Source organism: Mobula hypostoma, chromosome 2 (assembly GCF_963921235.1).
Source record: "Mobula hypostoma chromosome 2, sMobHyp1.1, whole genome shotgun sequence".
Lineage (NCBI taxonomy): Eukaryota > Metazoa > Chordata > Chondrichthyes > Myliobatiformes > Myliobatidae > Mobula > Mobula hypostoma.
Genome location: NC_086098.1, coordinates 134,009,779 through 134,029,163, shown reverse-complemented (window position 1 = coordinate 134,029,163; position 19,385 = coordinate 134,009,779). Strand labels below are relative to the sequence as shown.

Genomic DNA, 19,385 nt, shown 5'->3' with positions numbered 1-19,385 from the left:
TGTTCAACTGAGTACTTTCACAAACGACAGGCTGTGGAGGGTTGGTTGCAATTATGTCCAGTACGTGGTGTAGTAGGGGTGACTGAAACTCAGGTACCCTCAGTGAAAACTGATGCTTGAAAAAAAAAGGGGAAGTGCTGATTGCCGGTAGTTAGCATGGGGCTGCCCAGCCCACGAGTGACTCTGCGTTTTCTCACCCATTCATAAAGGCATTTGCAGAACAGGATTGAGTGCCTGCTGTACTTTGGGAATCTCTAGCCAGGGCTACTTACAAAAAAACCCTTGAACTGATGAACTGCCAGATTCACACAGCTCACCATCAGCATCCTTCTGCTCAGCTGAGGTTGACAGCAGATGCGCTTTATGGAACCTTATTGTGGGAATGTCTTCTGGGAGGCTTTCAACTAGTATGGAGAGAATGGAGTCAAAACAAACCTTCTGAAATCACATTTGGTGCTTCCCATTATCAAAGGTTACCTACCAAAGAGAATTTATTTGCCAAATTCATCAGGGGAGGACCACAATTCATATTGTCCTTTCCAAAACACCAATAAACACAACAGAATGCATTATGGCAAGTCAGCCCCATGGATAACTGAAGAACAGAAAGAGAAATCAAACCAACTGCCCCAAACTGAACCTACACTTTAAGTGTGCCATTAAATTATTTCTTCAGCAGTTTCCTTCCTCAAAATTCAATATATTGCTACACAGATGTCAGTGATGCTTATAGCAGTTTTGCCACCATACTGTTGGAAGAATATCATCGGCCATGGAGAATCTGTATTCTAGATGAGGAATTCCCAAAAATTTTTTATGCCATGGACCCCTACTGTTAAGTAAGGGGTCCCTGAACCACAGGATGGGAACCCCTTCTCTCGAATTGTCTAGGTTCGGCAGAATGATAGAGAAATGTTTTATGTTGTCTCAGGAGCCTAGGATCACAGGGTAGAATTTTGAAAAAAAAATTTTACAGCAGAGGCCTTTCCTAAATGGTTAGAAAATACATCATGAGCAGGGAATGGATCTTCCTGTGCATTCTGGGCCATGGCATAAAAAATTTTTGGGAAATCCTCATCTAGAATACAGATTCTCCATGGCCGATGATATTCTTCCAACAGTATGGTGGCAAAACTGCTATAAGCATCCCTGACATCTGTGTAGCAATATATTGAATTTTGAGGAAGGAAACTGCTGAAGGTGGTCAGTTACACCAATCCCATTCTATCCTCCCCACATTTCCATCAACAACACACGACAATTTTCAATGGCCAATTAATCCAAGTTGAACAGCTTTGTCATGTGGTAGGAACCTAGTGGTCACAAGGAGAAAATGCAAACTCCACACAGACAGCACCAGAGGTCAGGAACAAACTGGGGCAGTACGGCAGCAGCTCTACAGACTGTGCTTCCCCATCTAGCAGAAGAGGGCAGTAATAGGTCTTATTTAAATAAATTTTCATTCTGGAGAAGAGAACACAGGTGTGTCGAAGCTGGACTGTAGGAGGAGCAATCCAGTGGAGGTACGAACTGTATAAAGGAAGCTGTAGATGGATTTTACATTAATGCCATTATAGAACAGGATCCAGACCAAACATGCATAAGACAAAAATTATGAAGAGATTTGCTGGAATTTCTCATGACTGAAGTAGGCACAAGCCATTAACTGCAACTCAGCCTTCTTTATTGACCACAAAACTCTTTACCAAGGGGCCGAGTGAACAGAATTGATCATGCTTATAACCGCATACATCTGTAAGCAATTGGTACTTTCATGTGCGTACAGATAATTAATGTTGGTAAGGATCGTTCGTTGAAAAGCAGTAAATGTCCCTTTAAGAACTGCGAGCACTGTGTGGCGTTTCCTTGACACATGACTTCGATAATGATTGCCATCATTTAAAAAGGATTTTCTGTTGTTAGCTTTACTTTGACTTTGCAGTTGTAGGTGCACAGACGCTACAGTTAGTTCTGCAAAACTTGCAATTCAGCATTTTCTGAAAACACTTTTGACAAAGACGTACAATATCTGCACATATTTATCTAATATTAATATTCTTTGCAGCTGATAATGTATTTAAGGATAAACAGGTTGAAGATTGATACACAAGGGTAGTATGTATTACCATGCAGAGGCAACAGATTATTACAATGCTGTATCTCACAGCAGGAAATCTCTTGACATGGGGCTTAGTATTGCTCAAATACAGAGGTAATTTCTTTCCTTTCCACTGATGCACGTAGAATCAAAAGAAAACTTCAGTGGTCGTGAACTTCCAGACGCAAGATCCAAGCTCACATTGTTACGTGCGTCCAAGCTTTAATTACTGGGTTTAATGCTGACTGGCTTTATCATTTTGATGCATACTTAAGTGTGAACAAGTGATCAGTTCTCTGCTCTCACCAATAACCCTTTAATTAGCACCAGTAATGCCTAGCAACAGGCTGGACTAACATTGCTCAAGAGGTCAAATATAACCATACGATACAGGAGCAGAGTTAGACCATTCAGCCCATCAAGTCTGCTCCACCATTCCATCATGGCAGACTTATTATCCCTCTCAACCACATTATCCTGCCTTCTCCCGGTAACATGGCCCAACTTTCCTCAAATGTACTAAAAACACTGCAGCCCACCTACAACCATTTGCAATAAAACTTCAACATTTTCAACCACACTTGAAGGGTCAAATCACCACCCAGTTCTAGAGCATTTGTACATAAAACCAATTGAAGTAACTGTATTGTGCTGCATGCCAAAGTTGTGTGGTCTGAACTTTATATGAAACATCCCTCAAGGAATATACAAAGCTTTCCAGTCATGCAAAGAATGTAACCAAGGAATTATATAAATGCAATGTAATTCATCCGGTTTAGGATTTATACTGATAGTTTGAAACATTTGCAATTACTTGTTTTTTTTTTGGCTTGGTATCCTGAAGTGCTTTTAGCAGACAAAACATCAGATTATTGCCATTATTATAATCTGAAAAGCAACAGCTAACATCAACACACTCCAACTTGGCTTCAAATGACAAGAAATATTTATACTAAGCATTCGTTTCAGGTTTGCACAGAACAACTTTACCGATAGCTACTCTGCTCTCTGTTGCAAATTAACTAGAAAGAAAGATGTTGGGCAGCTTTTGCCTCAGGTTATCTTAACCAATTAAAACGTACTAGATTTTTTTTAAATTCTTTGAATTTTTGAAAAAGAAACAGGAAGCTTTGTTACAACTTCACTGCTCTCACTGCACCACACACTTCCTCTACAGAAACTCAACCAGCACTGTGAGAAATGATTCCTTCAATAACTGAACTCAATGATTAAAAGGTTAATTACCTAGGTTGGATTCTCACAGAAATTTTGCAAGTTACAGTTTATATGTATGGCTAGAGAAGTGTAGACCACTTACCTCTACTGCTCGAAGCCACAACGTGCAAAGTGATTTTAAATGAAATTAGTACTAATAATTACACAGCCAACAATACATTGCATTTTATACACTAGCGCAAAATTACTTTTCATTTTATACGGCTCAAGGCAGAAACACAATTTCTGGTCCAGGCAAGAAGGAATATTGTCACTTACCTTTGAAGAAACTTTCTCCCCCTGACATGTTCTCGGAATCGATGTTCCCCATTTACATCTCGTCCCTTCAGTGACAGCTGCTCTCCTCTTAGCAACTTGTACAAGTTGAACGAACCCCCTTATTTTGTTCTTCCCTTCCCTCCCACTCGTCTCCTTTACCTCACAAGAAATGTCTTTCTGTCCCCCTCTTACAGTGCCAGTGAGTTTTGTGTTATAGGCTGGTCTCTGAGCAGCAGTTGCCTGTACTCCGTCAGGCAGTTACAGGCTCCAGCGGCCACGCCCCCTGCCGGCGCGGGCACGCGCTCTCCTCCAAACCGCCCCCCCTTCCCCGCGTGCGCGCGCTCTCCTCCAAACCGCCTCCCCCCACCCACCCCTCTTTCCCCGCGTGCGCGCGCTGAGAGTAGGTGGGCTTTGCGATTGTTGGTGTGGCCGGAAGGCAACTAGCAGTGGGATTGCCATTGCTTTCGAAGGACTTGGGGTGTCCAGTATACTCACCCCAGTCAACAACTTATGAGTAGCGCCCTGCAGCCCAAAAGTGGACCCTTGGCCCATCTATACTAATCACACTTGCCTGCATTCTTTTATGTCTTGCTTATTTAACTGTCTTTAAATGTAGTTTTAAAATCTGATTCCAGGGCCTCCTCTGGTATTGTATTCCAGATACCAACCATGTTAAAAAAAACATGTACATAAGAACCTTTTATTGAGATACAGTGAAGAATAGGCCCTTCGAGCCTCGTCCAGAAATCCCTGGTTTAAAGATGGAGAAATTTACAATCACCAATTAAACTACTAACGAGTACGTCTTTGGACTGTGGGAGGAAACCAGAGCACCTGGAGGAAACCCACACGGTCATGGGGAGAACATACAAACGCATTATAGGCAGTGGTGGAAATTGAACCCAGGTCACCTGTACTGTAAAGTGTTGTGCTAACCACTATCTACTGTGCTGGCCTAAAGCTCCTTTCTCTTACAAGCCTATGCCCTCTTGATTTTGAAACCTCCACCAGGTGTAAAAGATTTTAACTATCTACTCCATTTATGCCTTTCATTTTCTTATTTAACACAGTCAGGTCACCCCTCAACCTCTCTCACTCCAGAAAAGCCCCAGTTGATCGAACTTCTCCCCATAACAAACTCCTCCAATTTGAGCAACGTCCTGGTGAATCTCCCTGGCACTCTCCAGCGCAACACGTTGTTCCTGTAGCACGGCCACTAGCACTGCATGCACACTATTCTAAGTGCGGTCTAACCAGAATTTTGTGAAGAAGCCACTCTCTACAGGTAACCGATGTGTCCACTTGAGATAGCCAGCTACAATGGAGTTGTATCATTGCTGTACAATGCAAGCGTGGCGCAACAACTCATATCTGAGTTATAACCTTGTCACTTCTCTCACAATTTTTGTCAGGACTCAAGTCTCACAAAAGTATACTGCAGATGCTCCACAGGGAAATCGTACAGCACGGAAACAGGCCCTTCAGCCCAACCTGTCCATGCTAACCAAAATGTCTATCCAACTTTGTCCCATTTGCCTGCATTAGTTCCATATTCCTCTTCACCTTCTCTGTCCATGTACCTGGAAAAAGCTCCTTTAAACACGGCACGGCAGCGTAGCGGCTAGCTTAACACTTTACAGCGCCAGTGACTCATGTCCAGTTCCTGCTGCTGCCTGTGAAGAGTTTGTGCTTTCACCCCCTACCAGGTGCTCCTACTTCCTCCCAAGGACGTTGGGTTAGTAAGTTGTGGGTATGCTGTGCTGGCGCCAGAAGCATGGCGACGCTTGTGGACAGCTCCCAGTACATCCTCGCACTCTGTTGGTGGTTGATACGAACAATGCATTTCACCGTACGTTCCACTGTTTTGATGTTGATTTGATAAACAAAGCTAATCTTTATCATCTTATAACACTGCAATTGCACCCAGCTCTCCAGCTTCCTCTGCCAGCTTGTTCTATGTACCCACCACCCTCTGTGTGAAAAGGCTGCTCATCAGGTCCCTTTCCCTTCTCACTATAAACCGATGCCCTCCAGTTTCAGATTCCTCTACCTTGTGAAAAAGACTGTAACTGTTTACCTTATCTATGCCCTGCATGATTTCATATACTGTACATCTAGAAGGTCACCCCTCAGCCTTCTATGCTCCAAGGGAAAAAAAATCAAAGCCTATCTGGATTCCTTTTACAACACAAGCCCTCCGGCCTTGGTAATATCAATAACAGCACTTCACTGGCTGCTACAAATGCAAGAGATACTGCAGATGCTGGAAATCTTGAACAACAAACACAAAATGTCAGAGGATCTCAAAAATTCAGGCAGCGTCTATGAAGGGGAATAAATAGAAACATAGAAACATAGAAAATAGGTGCAGGAGTAGGCCATTCAGCCCTTCGAGCCTGCACCGCCGTTTATTATGATCATGGCTAATCATCCAACTCAGAACCCTGCACCAGCCTTCCCTCCATACCCCCTGACCCCCGTAGCCACAAGGGGCCTATCTAACTCCCTCTTAAATATAGCTAATGAACTGGCCTCAACTGTTTCCTGTGGCAGAGAATTCCACAGATTCACCACTCTCTGTGTGAAGAAGTTTTTCCTAATCTCAGTCCTAAAAGGCTTCGCTTTTATCCTCAAACCGTGACCCCTCGTTCTGGACTTCCCCAACATCGGGAACAATCTTCCTGCATCTAGCCTGTCCAATCCCTTTAGGATTTTATACATTTCAATCAGATCCCCCCTCAATCTTCTAAATTCCAACGAGTACAAGCCTAGTTCATCCAGTCTTCCTTCATATGAAAGTCCTGCCATCCCAGGAATCAATCTGGTGAACCTTCTTTGTACTCCCTCTATGGCAAGGATGTCTTTCCTCAGATTAGGGGACCAAAACTGCACACAATACTCCAGGTGTGGTCTCACCAAGGCCTTGTACAACTGCAGTAGTACCTCTCTGCTCCTGTACTCGAATCCTCTTGCTATAAATGCCAGCATACCATTTGCCTTTTTCACCGCCTGCTGTACCTGCATGCCCACTTTCAATGACTGGTGTATAATGACACCCAGGTCTCGTTGCACCTCCCCTTTTCCTAATCGGCCACCATTCAGATAATAAGCAACATACATCAAAGTTGCTGGTGAACGCAGCAGGCCAAGCAGCATCTATAGGAAGAGGCGCAGTCGACGTTTCAGGCCGAGACCCTTCGTCAGGACTTGTCGAAGGGTCTCGGCCTGAAACGTCGACTGCGCCTCTTCCTATAGATGCTACTTGGCCTGCTGCGTTCACCAGCAACTTTGATGTATGTTGCTTGAATTTCCAGCATCTGCAGAATTCCTGTTGTTTGCGTTTAAATTCAGATAATAATCTGTTTTCCTATTTTTGCCACCAAAGTGGATAACTTCACATTTATCCACATTAAATTGCATCTGCCATGAATTTGCCCACTCACCCAACCTATCCAAGTCACCCTGCATCCTCTTAGCATCCTCCTCACAGCTAACACTGCCGCCCAGCTTCATGTCATCCGCAAACTTGGAGATGCTGCATTTAATTCCCTCATCCAAGTCATTAATATATATTGTAAACAACTGGGGTCCCAGCACTGAGCCTTGCGGTACCCCACTAGTCACTGCCTGCCATTCTGAAAAGGTCCCATTTATTCCCACTCTTTGCTTCCTGTCTGCTAACCAATTCTCTATCCACATCAATACCTTACCCCCAATACCGTGTGCTTTAAGTTTGCACACTAATCTCCTGCGTGGGACCTTGTCAAAAGCCTTTTGAAAATCCAAATATACCACATCCACTGGTTCTCCCCTATCCACTCTACTAGTTACATCCTCAAAAAATTCTATGAGATTCGTCAGACATGATTTTCCTTTCACAAATCCATGCTGACTTTGTCCGATCATTTCACCGCTTTCCAAATGTGCTGTTATCACATCTTTGATAACTGACTCCAGCAGTTTCCCCACCACCAACGTTAGGCTAACCGGTCTATAATTCCCCGGTTTCTCTCTCCCTCCTTTTTAAAAAAGTGGGGTTACATTAGCCACCCTCCAATCCTCAGGAACCAGTCCAGAATCTAACAAGTTTTGAAAAATTATCACTAATGCATCCACTATTTCTTGGGCTACTTCCTTAAGCACTCTGGGATGCAGTCCATCTGGCCCTGGGGATTTATCTGCCTTTAATCTATTCAATTTACCTAACACCACTTCCCTACACCGCTTTATTCCATAGACACTGCCTGACTTGCTGAGTTCTTCCAGCATTTTCTGTGTGTCACTGGCTATGACAAGTACTTTGGGGATGATCTGAACATGCAAAACATGCTTCAAAAATGTTAGTACATATTTATTGGTACCATTCACTCAAATGCACTGTTAGAATTAATTGATTGCATGAATGGTATGCAAGACATGTTTTTACTGTTCCTCCATACGTGTGAAGTTAATATAACATTTTTACCAATTTAATGCTACTCTTTGTCAATGATGCCCATATCCAAACAAAACTGATTCTTAAAAATTGCACAGGTGTCAATACTGCAGTGGCAACTCACTCAGTTGCTACCAGTATCAAGTGTAATTAAGGATAAGCAATATGTGCTGACCATTCCTGTTGTGACTAGATCCTGAAAAATGAATTGCTCACAGCACAGAAATAGAGCTGTTGGACTAACTTGTCTATTCCAACTAAGATGCCTATCCAAGCTTGCTCCATTTGCCTGTGTTTGGCCCATACTCTCTCTAAACTAGGGGTTTCCAATCTTTTTTATGGCATGGACCAATACCATTAAGCAAGGGGTCTGTGGATTCCAGGTTGGAAACGGCTTCTCTAAACCTGTACCTGTCCAAAGATTTTTTTTAACCACTGTAATTGTACCACCTCTTCTGTGTGGAAAAATCTGACTGTCAAATCCCCTTACTACACGGTGCTTTTAGATGTGCTATAAAACCTTTTCATCAGCACTTTAAATGAGACCCTGCCTCCTCTCTCAGATTAATGTGCAAGAACCCAAAGTGCTTAAAAGAAAAGCAAGCTCTACCCAATACCAAATAAAAAACCTGCAGATGCTGGAAATGTGAAATAAAAGCAGAAAACTCCAGGTACACTCAGTTGGTCAGACAGCAGCTGTGCAGTGAGAATCAGGGTTAAATTTTCTGGCTGAGACAATGCATCAGAGTTTACTCCAGTTGCTCTGGAGCAAGGGTTCCCAACCTGGGGTCCGTGGACCCCTCGGTTAATGCTATTGGTCCATGGCATGAAAAAGGTTGAGAACCCCTGACCTAGACGACATTTGTCTCTTAATGTTTGGGCTTTAAATTATTCTATGTAATGCAGGAGTATTCTGTGCTGTGCAAAGAAACACGTTAAATGTCATTACATTTTTGATGCATGGTTTTTTCACTGTCAATAACCTTTTCCCATGTCCATCCTCTCTTTCTGGCCAAAATAAAGGTCCCACACACCTTTGGAAGGAAGGCAAGGAAGCTCACTAAAGCCAGATTATCTGAGAAATAATTTTGCTGTTACTTCTTGAAATCTTAGAACATAACAGCATAGGAACAGTCCCTTCAGTTTATGATGTTATACTAAATTAATGAAGCTAATGATACCCAATTAAAGGAACCCTTTCTGCCTACACATGGTCCATGTCTCTCCATTCTCTGCATATCCTTGTACTCATCTAAGAATCTCTTAAACAACACTGTTACCATCAGGAAGGAAGTACAGAAGCCTGAAGACACACACTCAGCGATTCATAAATAGCTTCTTCCCATCTACCATCCAATTTCTGAATGGACATTGAAACCATGAACACTATCTCACTACTTTTTTAATTTATGTTTTTGCACCAATTTAATTTAACTACTTAATATCTGTATACATCCTGACTTTGAAAGATATTGCTGGTTTTTTATCATCTGTGGAACTCCCTCCCCAACAATGCTGGGGGCACTTTCACTGGAAAGGCTGTAGTGGTTCAAGAAGATGGCTGACCTTCTCAAGGGCAATGAGGGACATGCAATAAATGCAGACCATGCCAGATCCTGACAAATTTGTTTAAACTAGTTTGGCAGGGGGATGGGAACCTGAGTGATAGAGCTGAAGATGAGGTAGGTGGTTTGCAAACAGAGGCAATGTGTAGTGAGACTCCTAGCAAGGATGATAGGGCAAAATTGTTTGTGATTAGATCACTTCCTTATTTGTTTCCATTTCTCACCTACCAGCCTCTATCTCAACACTCCTCCCTCTCCATCTGCCCACCACTGTCATCCTCTGCACCCCCCTCCCCATCTGGTTCCACCTATCACCTATCAGCCCCTGTCTCACTCCTCCCTCCCACCTCTTTAACACTGGCTTCCTTCCCTCTACACTGTCAGTCCTGACACAGGGTCTTGATTCAAAACACCAACCAGCCTTCTGCCTCCACAGACGCTGCTTGGCCTGTTGAGTGCTTTTAACAAATTGTCTGCTTTGTATCATCAGTGTTCGTTCACGCTCCTCGGAGTCTTTAAAACCCGTTGGAGAATGCCTTCCACCTCCAAGAGAGATGTGCCACTCCCAGTCACTACTTTCAGTACACCTCCATTTATCCTACATGATAGAAGTTACACTGAGCTCATAGATTGGGGTACATGCATCACAGATCATAGTTTCTCATTGGTTCATAGAGGGGGTAAACAAATAACACATCCAAGCGTATTTTACTTCAGCGCTTGGCTTGCTGTATAGAATAGCCTCACTTCCAACAAGCTTCCCCCAAGAGTGAACTGAGTCTTCAGAACTCAGACTGCCCTTGCGGAAAGTTTGTTGAAAGGCTTGCGGTGATATTCTGGAACACATGGTCATTGCCACTGTCGCCACAGCCACCTATCAGCACAGGCACACTTCATGACAGAATTTACCACCACCTTTATGCAAGTCATCAGCACAATATTGGTCAATTAAGGAAGAGGTTTTTTTGAAGATGAAGACCTCAGACCTGACATAGAATTCGTAGCATATTGGGCAACATGACCCCCCCCACCCTCTTTTGTACACCTTAATCCTGGACGCTTTAGGGGGTACACTGGAAAGACAAATAGTGTCTTGGAAAAATCCTCCAAAATTTCCACAGTAGGGTAAATCAATCAAAGTCAACATAATCTCCCAGGCCCTAGTTAGTAACATCATATAGGCCACATTGTTTGCCGATAACAGACTCCTGAAGCATGGACTACATTCAATAAGACCATAAGATACAGTACAGGAGAAGAATTAGGCCACTTGGGCTGTCGAGTCTGCTCTGTCATTTAACCATAGCTGAATTTTTCTCTCTATCCTTTCCTGTCTACCTTCTCCTTATAACCCTTAGCCCCCAATCAAGAACCCAGCAATCTATAGAGACATAAAAGCCTGCAGATACTGGAAGTTGGATCAGTAATCTGCTGGAGGAACTCAGCAGGGTAAGCATTATCTGTGGGAGGAAAAGAATTGTCAACATTTTGAGTCAAAAACCCTGTATCAAGATCAATTGCATAATCCACACTTTAAGTGCACCCAATGACTTGACCTCCACAGATTCGCTACTCCCTGGCTGAAAAATTACTCCTCATCTGAGTTTTGAGGCTATGCCCTCAGATTCTAGACTATCCTACGAATGAAAGCATCCTCCCTCGCCTTTCAGTATTCTGCAGGTTTCAATGAGATCCCCCCTCCCCCTTATCCTTCTGAACTTTATTGAGTTCAGGCTCAGAGGTTTCAAACCAGAGGTATATGGAGCCCAAATTTGCTTACAATATTCCAAATGCAATCTGGCAATGGCTCCTAAAGTCTCAACAGTACATCCTTGCTTTTATATTCAAATCTATTCCAAGCTCTGTTAGAAGGACAAAGAAAAAGATTCAGGATTTGCTCAGTTTCCCAGAAAGAATGCACCATTCCCACATATTTCTGGGAAGCTCTAGTCCAGGAAATTATGGTCCAGCAAAAGATGCCAAGATGGTGTTTTAAATCCCAAGTGCCAGGGTTAAGGATGTCTCTGTGTGGCTGTGGAAAATTCTCAAGGGGGAGAGCAAAGAGTCAATGGTTGTTGGAATACACAAGCTAGGTAGAACAAGGGATGAGGCTCCAATGAGTATAGGGAGTTAGGTAAAAAGTTAAGAAACAGGACTTCGAGTGCAGTGATCTCCAGATTACTCCTGGTGCCACATGCTAGCGTGGTCAGAAATAGAAGGACAGGCCAGATGAACTTGTGGCTGAGGAGCTGGTGCAGGGGAAAGGATTCGGGTTCTTTAAACATTGGGATCCCTTCTGGGGTAGAGGGGCAAAAGGGCCAGGTTGCACTTGAACCCAAAGAGGGATCAATATTCTTGCAGGGAAGTTTGTTAGTGCTACACAAGAGGTTTTAAATTTGATTGGAAGGGAGGTGGGACTGAGCAGAAAACAAGGCATGAGATAAAGCAGCGTCTAGTAATCAGGATAGCTGGGGCATAGTAGAGGCAGGGGAAGGAATACCCAGTTAAACTGCATTAATTTCAATGCATGAAGTTCAATGCATGACAATCAATACGAGCACACCTCAGGGGTGTGTGCTTAGCCCACTGCTCTACTCTCTATATACACATGACTGTGTGGCAAAGCATAGCTCAAATACCATCTATAAGTTTGCTGACGATACAACCATTGTTGGTAGAATCTCAGGTGGTGACGAGAGGGCATACAGGAGTGAGATATGCCAACTAGTGGAGTGATGCCACAGCAACAACCTGGCACTCAGCATCAGTAAGATGAAAGGGCTGATTGTGGACTTCAGGAAGGGTAAGACGAAAGAACACATACCAATCCTCATAGAGGGATCAGAAGTGGAGAGAGTGAGCAGCTTCAAGATACTGGGTGTCAATATCTTTGAGGACTTAACCTGGTCCCAATGTATTGATGTAGTTATAAAGAAGGCAAGACAGCGACTATACTTCATTAGGAGTTTCAAGAGATTTGGCATGTCAACAAATACACTCAAAAACTTCTATAGTTGTACCGTGGAGAGCATTCTGACAGGCTGCATCGCTGTCTGTATGGAGGGGCTACTGCACAGGACCGAAAGAAGCTGAAGAAGGTTGTAAATCTAGTCAGCTCCATCTTGGGTACTAGCCTACAAAGTACCCAGGACATCTTCAGGGAACAGTGTCTCAGAAAGGCAGCGTTCCATTATTAAGGACCCCTAGCACCCAGGGCATGCCCTTTTCTCACTGTTACCATCAGGTAGGAGGTACAGAAGCCTGAAGGCACACACTCAGCGATTCAGGAACAGCTTCTTCCTTTCTGCCATCCGATTCCTAAATGGACATTGAACCCTTGGACACTACCTCACTTTTTAAAATATATAGTATTTCTGTTTTTGCACATTTTTAATCTATTCAATAAACATATAGAGTTATTTATTTATTTATTTTTCTCTTCTGTATTATGTATTGCATTGAACTGCTGCTACTAAGTTAACAAATTTCACGTCACATGCCGGTGATAATAAACCTGATTCTGATTCTGATTAACAGATTAGGTGGATGAACTCGGAAAGTGAATTGGCTCTGCAGATTGGGATGTTATTCAGATTCAGATTCAGTTATTTATCACATGTGCATTGAAACATACAGTGAAATGCGTTGTTTTTGTTTAACAACCAGTGTAATCTGAGGACGTGAGTGTCTGTTATAGCCCTAAACAGAAACATGACTGATGGAAGGGCAACTCTGGCAGTGCGATGTTCCAGGATACAAATGCCACAGGAGTGACAGAGACAACAGGTACGTGAGAAGAAGGTATTGCTTTTTCAATAAGGGAAAAAGTAACAGCAGTACGTAGAGATGACATTCTTGAGGGATTGTCCAGTGAAGTCATATGGGGAGTTCTTAAATGGAACTTAGAAACAAGAAGGGGAAGTTCACAGAGGAGCTGTATAGTAGACCTCCAGTGGGAACATGAGGAGCAGGTGTGTAGAGAAATTGTTCATAGTTGTAAGAATAATAGGGTTGCATTAGTGGGAGATTTTAGAGAGTTAAGGGTCCGGATGGAGTGGAACTTGTGAAAAGAGTCTAGGAAAACTTTTTGAGTTAATACTTAGAGGGCCCTACTCCAAAGGGTGCAATACTGGACCTCTTCTCAGGGTAAGTAACTGAAGTGGCCGACGGGGAGCACTTTGGCTCCAGTGGTCATAATTCTATTCGTTTTAAGATAGTGATGTGACAGGTCCACAGGTTAGGGTCCTAAACTGGAGAGGGACTAATCCGGGAGAAATAAGCAGAGTATAGTATAGTATAGGTCAATTGGGCAAACCTGTTGGTAGGGAAAGGAACCAGTTACAAGCAGGACACTATTAAAAATAAGATATCAAGAGTCCTGGAGCACCATGTTCTTGTTAGAGTGAAGGGTAAGTCTGGTGAGCTAAAGAAACTTCGGCTGAGGAGAGGTATTGACTTAGCCTTCACCCTAACAAGAACAAGGTGCTCCTGATCTCTTGATATCTGGTTAAGGAAAAGAAGGAATCATACATTAGGTTTAGGAAGTTGGGGATGGGTGAATTAAGAATACTGTTAAGGAAGGCAAAGAGAGAGTATGAGATGGATCTGGCAGGTGATCTCCGGGTATTAAAAGCCTTAGAGATCAGGAGACCTTCAGGAGTTCTCAGAATGAAGGCTGGTGACTGGTGTCATCCTTGTTCTACATTATTGATATAGATGATTTGGATGTGAATTCACAAGGCTTGATCAGTAAGTTTGCAGACAACATGAAATTAAGAAGTGCTGTTGGTAGTAAAGGCTATTGTAGAATACAGTGGGATCTTGATCAGTTAGGGAGGTGGCCAAGGTGTGGCAAATGAATTTCAATAGGAATAAATGTGAGGTGATGTATTTTAGAAAGTCAAGGCTGCACAGGGCTTATGCTACGAATGGAAGGACACCAGGGAATGTGTTGAAATGGAGGAACCTAGGAGCGCAGGCTAATTGAATGTGGTGTCACTGGTGGACAGAGTTGTGAAAAATGAGTTTAGCACACTGACCTTCGTCAGTCAGGGCACTGAGTTGGGACATTATGTCGCAGCTGCATAAGTTGTTGATGAGGTGGCACTTGGAGTACTGTGTACAGTTTTGGTCACCCTGTTATAGGTGTAAGGGGTTTCTTCTTTTATGTTATTGCTAAGGCTAATAAAATGGCTTCTTTGTTATGTTAAAAATAAAATGGCTTCTCTGTGATGTTAACTGCTGAGACAGTGGTTCTCTCTCTAGCAGCTTGTTTGGGTTATATTACTGATAATGAGAATTGTATTCATTTGCTAACCAATTGAGATAGATATTATTCTTTCTTGTGTGTCTGTAAGCTATTGTTTTCGCGAGCTTTGGGGCAGAAGTTGCGATGGGGACAGAGAGAGGAGACGCGATGCTGTACGCTGGGCGATGGAACTCCAAGTGGGAGTCTGAGGCCCAAGGTTTTTGGGAGGAGAACCAAAGAGGAAGGACGTAATGGATGCGCTCTAATCGACCACCGTGGTTGGTCCCAGGCAGCGGGTCGAGGAGGTCGGAGGGGATTAAAATGGTGGAAAGAAGACTCCATTAATTGAACTCCAACAGTTGTGCACGAAGTGGTTGATCTTTGATAAGTTTGCCGCATTTTACTTTCCTTTTATATTGTCTCTCTATTAATTACATAGTTCCAGTAAGATCTATAAAGTGTAATCATTTAATAGCATATGGTGTATTGTCTGTTATTTGGCGGGGTGGGGTACATCACACAGCATCCACACAAACTCGATTACAGAGTTTGGCGGGGCCGAAGGCTGCTCCCCGCTAGACGAAAACGAGCTGAGCGAGCCTGAGGCTTACCGGGGGCTACATAGGAAAGGTGTGGTTAAGTTGGAAAGAGTGCAGAAAATATTTACAACCATGTTGCCTGGACTAGAGGGCCTGGGTTATAGGGAGAGATGGGCAGGGTAGGTCTTTATTCCTTGAATATGAAGGGCAACTTTATAGAAGTGGTTAAAGTTATAGGAGGCACAGAGAAAGAGTATGACAACAGTCTTTTCTCCAAGGTTATGGGAAACTAGAGGGCAGAGAAGTAGGGTGAGATTGAAAGCTTTAAAAAAGCCAAGAGCATTTTCAGTTTCATATGCAGGTTAATTTATTTATCACATGTATATTGAAACATAGAGTGAAATGTGTAATTTGCATTAACAACCAACACAACCTAAGGATGTGCTGAGAGCAGCCCACAAGTGTCGCCACACGTTCCGGGGCCAACATAGCATGCCCACAATGCTTGGCACAACACCACAGAACACAACAAGCAATAAGATAACACCAGCAAAGTAGGCCTCATTTCTCCTACCAACACACTAACACACACACACAATCCTCCAACCCCAGGATGGGCCATCACTGATCTCCAACCTCCTGCAGACTTGCAGATTCAGACATTGGGCCTTTGACATCCTCAGTGGATTCGCAGTCTCAGGGCTCCAGGCAACGGGCTTTGATCTTCGGTATCGACACCAGGACTCACTGATGAAGACCCCAAACTCCAGGCTTCGAACTCTGATCTTGCTGATTCACATACCAATGGAGTCACCTGCCCTTGAGCTGCCCACCTGAATGGATCTCTGAGCCTGTAACCCACTAACGACACGGTGAGCTGAGGGAACTACTAGACCTTGTCCTTGCTGGTAAGCCAGTCTGATATAATAGTACAAATGTCCTCCGTCACACATCAATATTGTTGGCCTTCAAATTCAAAGTGCAGATTAGAGGCCGAGACTCTAGCCTAACTCCAGCACATCTCTGTCCTTAAACCCTAACCTGACCCTCACAGTTGACAAAGGTATCCCCACGACCTTAAAAAATAACTAATAATCAACCAAGTCTGAGCCATTAACTGGCTGGAGACTGCAGCTCGCCACGGTCCTGACCAGAGCATGGTCAGTATATGGAATGAGCTGTCAGTGGGAGTGGTTGAGGTAGGTACAACATTGTCATTTAAGAAGCACTTGGATAGCTACGTGGATGGATGGAGCTCAGAGGGATGTAAAGACAGGAAATTGCAACTAGCTGGGTTGGCGCAGTGGTCAGCGTGGACTTGTTGGGCCAAAAGGGAGTTAGGAAGGAAGTTGAGAAGCAGTAATCTTGGGATTGCTGCCTGTGCCACGCAACAATGAGTATAGGAATAGAATGAGGTGGAGGTTAAATGCCTGGCGGAGGGATTGGAGCAGGGGACAGGGATTCAGATTTCTGAATCATTGGGACCTCTTTTGGGGCAGGTGTGTCCTGTACAAAAAGGACGGGTTGCACTTGAATCCCAGGGGGACCAATATCCTGGTGGGGAGGTTTGCTAAGGCTACTGGGGAGAGTTTAAACCAGAATTGTCGGGCGGGTGGGAACCAAACTGAAGAGACTGGGGAAGAGGAGGTTGGCTCACAAATAGAGAAAGCTTGGAGACAGTGTGTGAGGGAGGATAGGCAGGTGATAGAGAAGGGACACGCTCAGATGGACAGTTTGAGCTGCGTCTATTTTAACGCAAGGAGTATTGTGGATGAAGCAGATGAACTTAGAGCATGGATCAGTACTTGGAGCTATGATGTGGTGGCCATTACAGAGACTTGGATGGTTCAGGGACAGGAATGGTTACTTCAAGTGCCGGGTTTTAGATGTTTCAGAAAGGACAGGGAGAGAGGCAAAAGAGGTGGGGGCGTGGCACTGTTGATCAGAGATAGTGTCATGACTGCAGAAAAGGTAGACGTCATGGAGGGATTATCTACGGAGTCTCTGTGGGTGGAGGGTAGGAACAGGAAGGGGTCAATAACTTTACTGGGTGTTTTTTATAGGGCACACAATAGTAAAAGGGACATCGAGGAGCAGATAGGGAAACAGATCCTGGAAAGGTGTAATAATAACAGAGTTGTCGTGATGGGAGGTTTTAATTTCCCAGATATCGATTGGCATCTCCCTAGAGTGAGGGGTTTAGATGGGGTGGTGTTTGTTAGGTTGTTCAGGAAGGTTTCTTGACACAATATGCAGATAAGCTTACAAGAGGAGAGACTGTACTTGATTTGGTATTGGGAAATGAACCTGGTCAGGTGTCAGATCTCTCAGTGGGAGAGTATTTTGGAGATAGTGATCATAATTATATCTCCTTTACAATAGCATTGGAAAGAGATGGGAACAGACAAGTTAGAAAAGCGTTTAATTGGAGTAAGGGGAATTATGAGGCTATCAGGCAGGAAATTGGAAGCTTAAATTGGGAACAGATGTTCTCGGGGAAAAGTATGGAAAAATGTGGCAAATATTCAGGGGATACCTGTGTGGATTTCTGCATAGGTACGTTCCAATGAGACAGGGAAGTTATGGTAGGGTACAGGAACCATGGTGTACAAAGGCTGTAATAAATCTAGTCAAGAAGAAAAGAAAAGCTTACAAAAGGTTCAGAGAGCTAGGTAATGTTAGAGATCTAGAAGATTATAAGGCTAACAGGAAGGAGTTTAAAAAGGAAATTAGGAGAGCCAGAACGGGCCATGAGAAGGCCTTGGTGGGCAGGATTAAGGAAAACACCAAGGCATTCTACAAGTATGTGAAGAGCAAGGGAATAAGACGTGAAAGAATAGAACCTATCAAATGTGACAGTGGGTAAGTGTGTATGGAACCGGAGGAAATAGCAGAGGTACTTAATGAATATTTTACTTCAGTATTCACTATGGAAAAGGATCTTGGTGATTGTAGTGGTGACTTGCAGCGGATTGAAAAGCTTGAGCATGTAGAGGATATACTGGAACTTTTGGAAAGCATCAAGTTGGATAAGTCACCAGGACCAGATGAGATGTACCCCAGGCTACAGTGAGAGGCAAGGGAGGGGTTTGCTGAGCCTCTGGCAATGATCTTTGCATCATCAAAGGGGACGGGAGAGATTCCGGAGGATTGGAGGGTTGCGGATGTTGCTCCTTTATTCAAGAAAGGGAGTAGAGATAGCCCAGGAAATTATAGACCAGTGAGTCTTACTTCAGTGGTTGGTAAGTTGATGGAGAAGATCTTGAGAGGCAGGATTTATGAACATTTAGAGAGGTATAATATGGTTAGGAATAGTCAGCATGGCGTTGTCAATGGCAGGTCGTGCCTTACGAGCCTGATTGAATTTTTTGAGGATGTGACTAAACACATTGATGAAGGAAGAGTAGTAGATGTAATTTATATGGATTTCAGCAAGGCATTTGATAAGGTACCCCATGCAAGGCATATTGAGAAAGTAAGGAGGCATGGGATCCAAGGGGACATTGCTTTGTGGATCCAGAACTGGCTTGCCCACAGAAGGCAAAGAGTGGTTATAGACGGGTCATATTCTGCATGGAGGTCGGCGACCAGTGGTGTGCCTCAGGGATCTGTTCTGGGACCCTTACTCTTCGTGATTTTTATAAATGATCTGGATGAGGAAGTGGAGAAATGGGTTAGTAAATTTGCTGATGACACAAAGTTTGGAGGTGTTGGGGATAGTGTGGAGGGCTGTCAGAGGTTAGAGCGGGGCATTGATAGGATGCAAAACTGGGCTGAGAAGTGGCAGATGGAATTCAACCCAGATAAGTGTGAAGTGGTTCATTTCGGTACCTCAAATATGATGACAGAATACAGTATTAATGGTAAGACTCTTGGCAGTGTGGAGGTTCAGAGGGATCTTGGGGTCTGAGTCCATAGGACACTTAAAGCAGCTGCTCAGGTTGACTCTGTGGTTAAGAAGGCATATGGTGTATTTGCCTTCATTAATCGTGGAATTGAATTTAGG

At 43.7% G+C, this 19,385-nt stretch overlaps 1 long non-coding RNA gene across 1 annotated transcript in view; it reads left to right on the top strand.

Moving 5' to 3' along the window:
• LOC134342502 (uncharacterized) overlaps positions 1 to 15,290 on the top strand; it is a 53,267-nt gene extending 37,977 nt beyond the window's left edge. The window contains exons 2-3 of the long non-coding RNA XR_010017032.1: positions 13,259 to 13,378; positions 14,950 to 15,290. This is a non-coding gene — a long non-coding RNA (uncharacterized LOC134342502). The remainder of the gene's footprint in view (positions 1 to 13,258; positions 13,379 to 14,949) is intronic.
• The last annotated feature ends 4,095 nt before the right edge of the window (positions 15,291 to 19,385 follow it).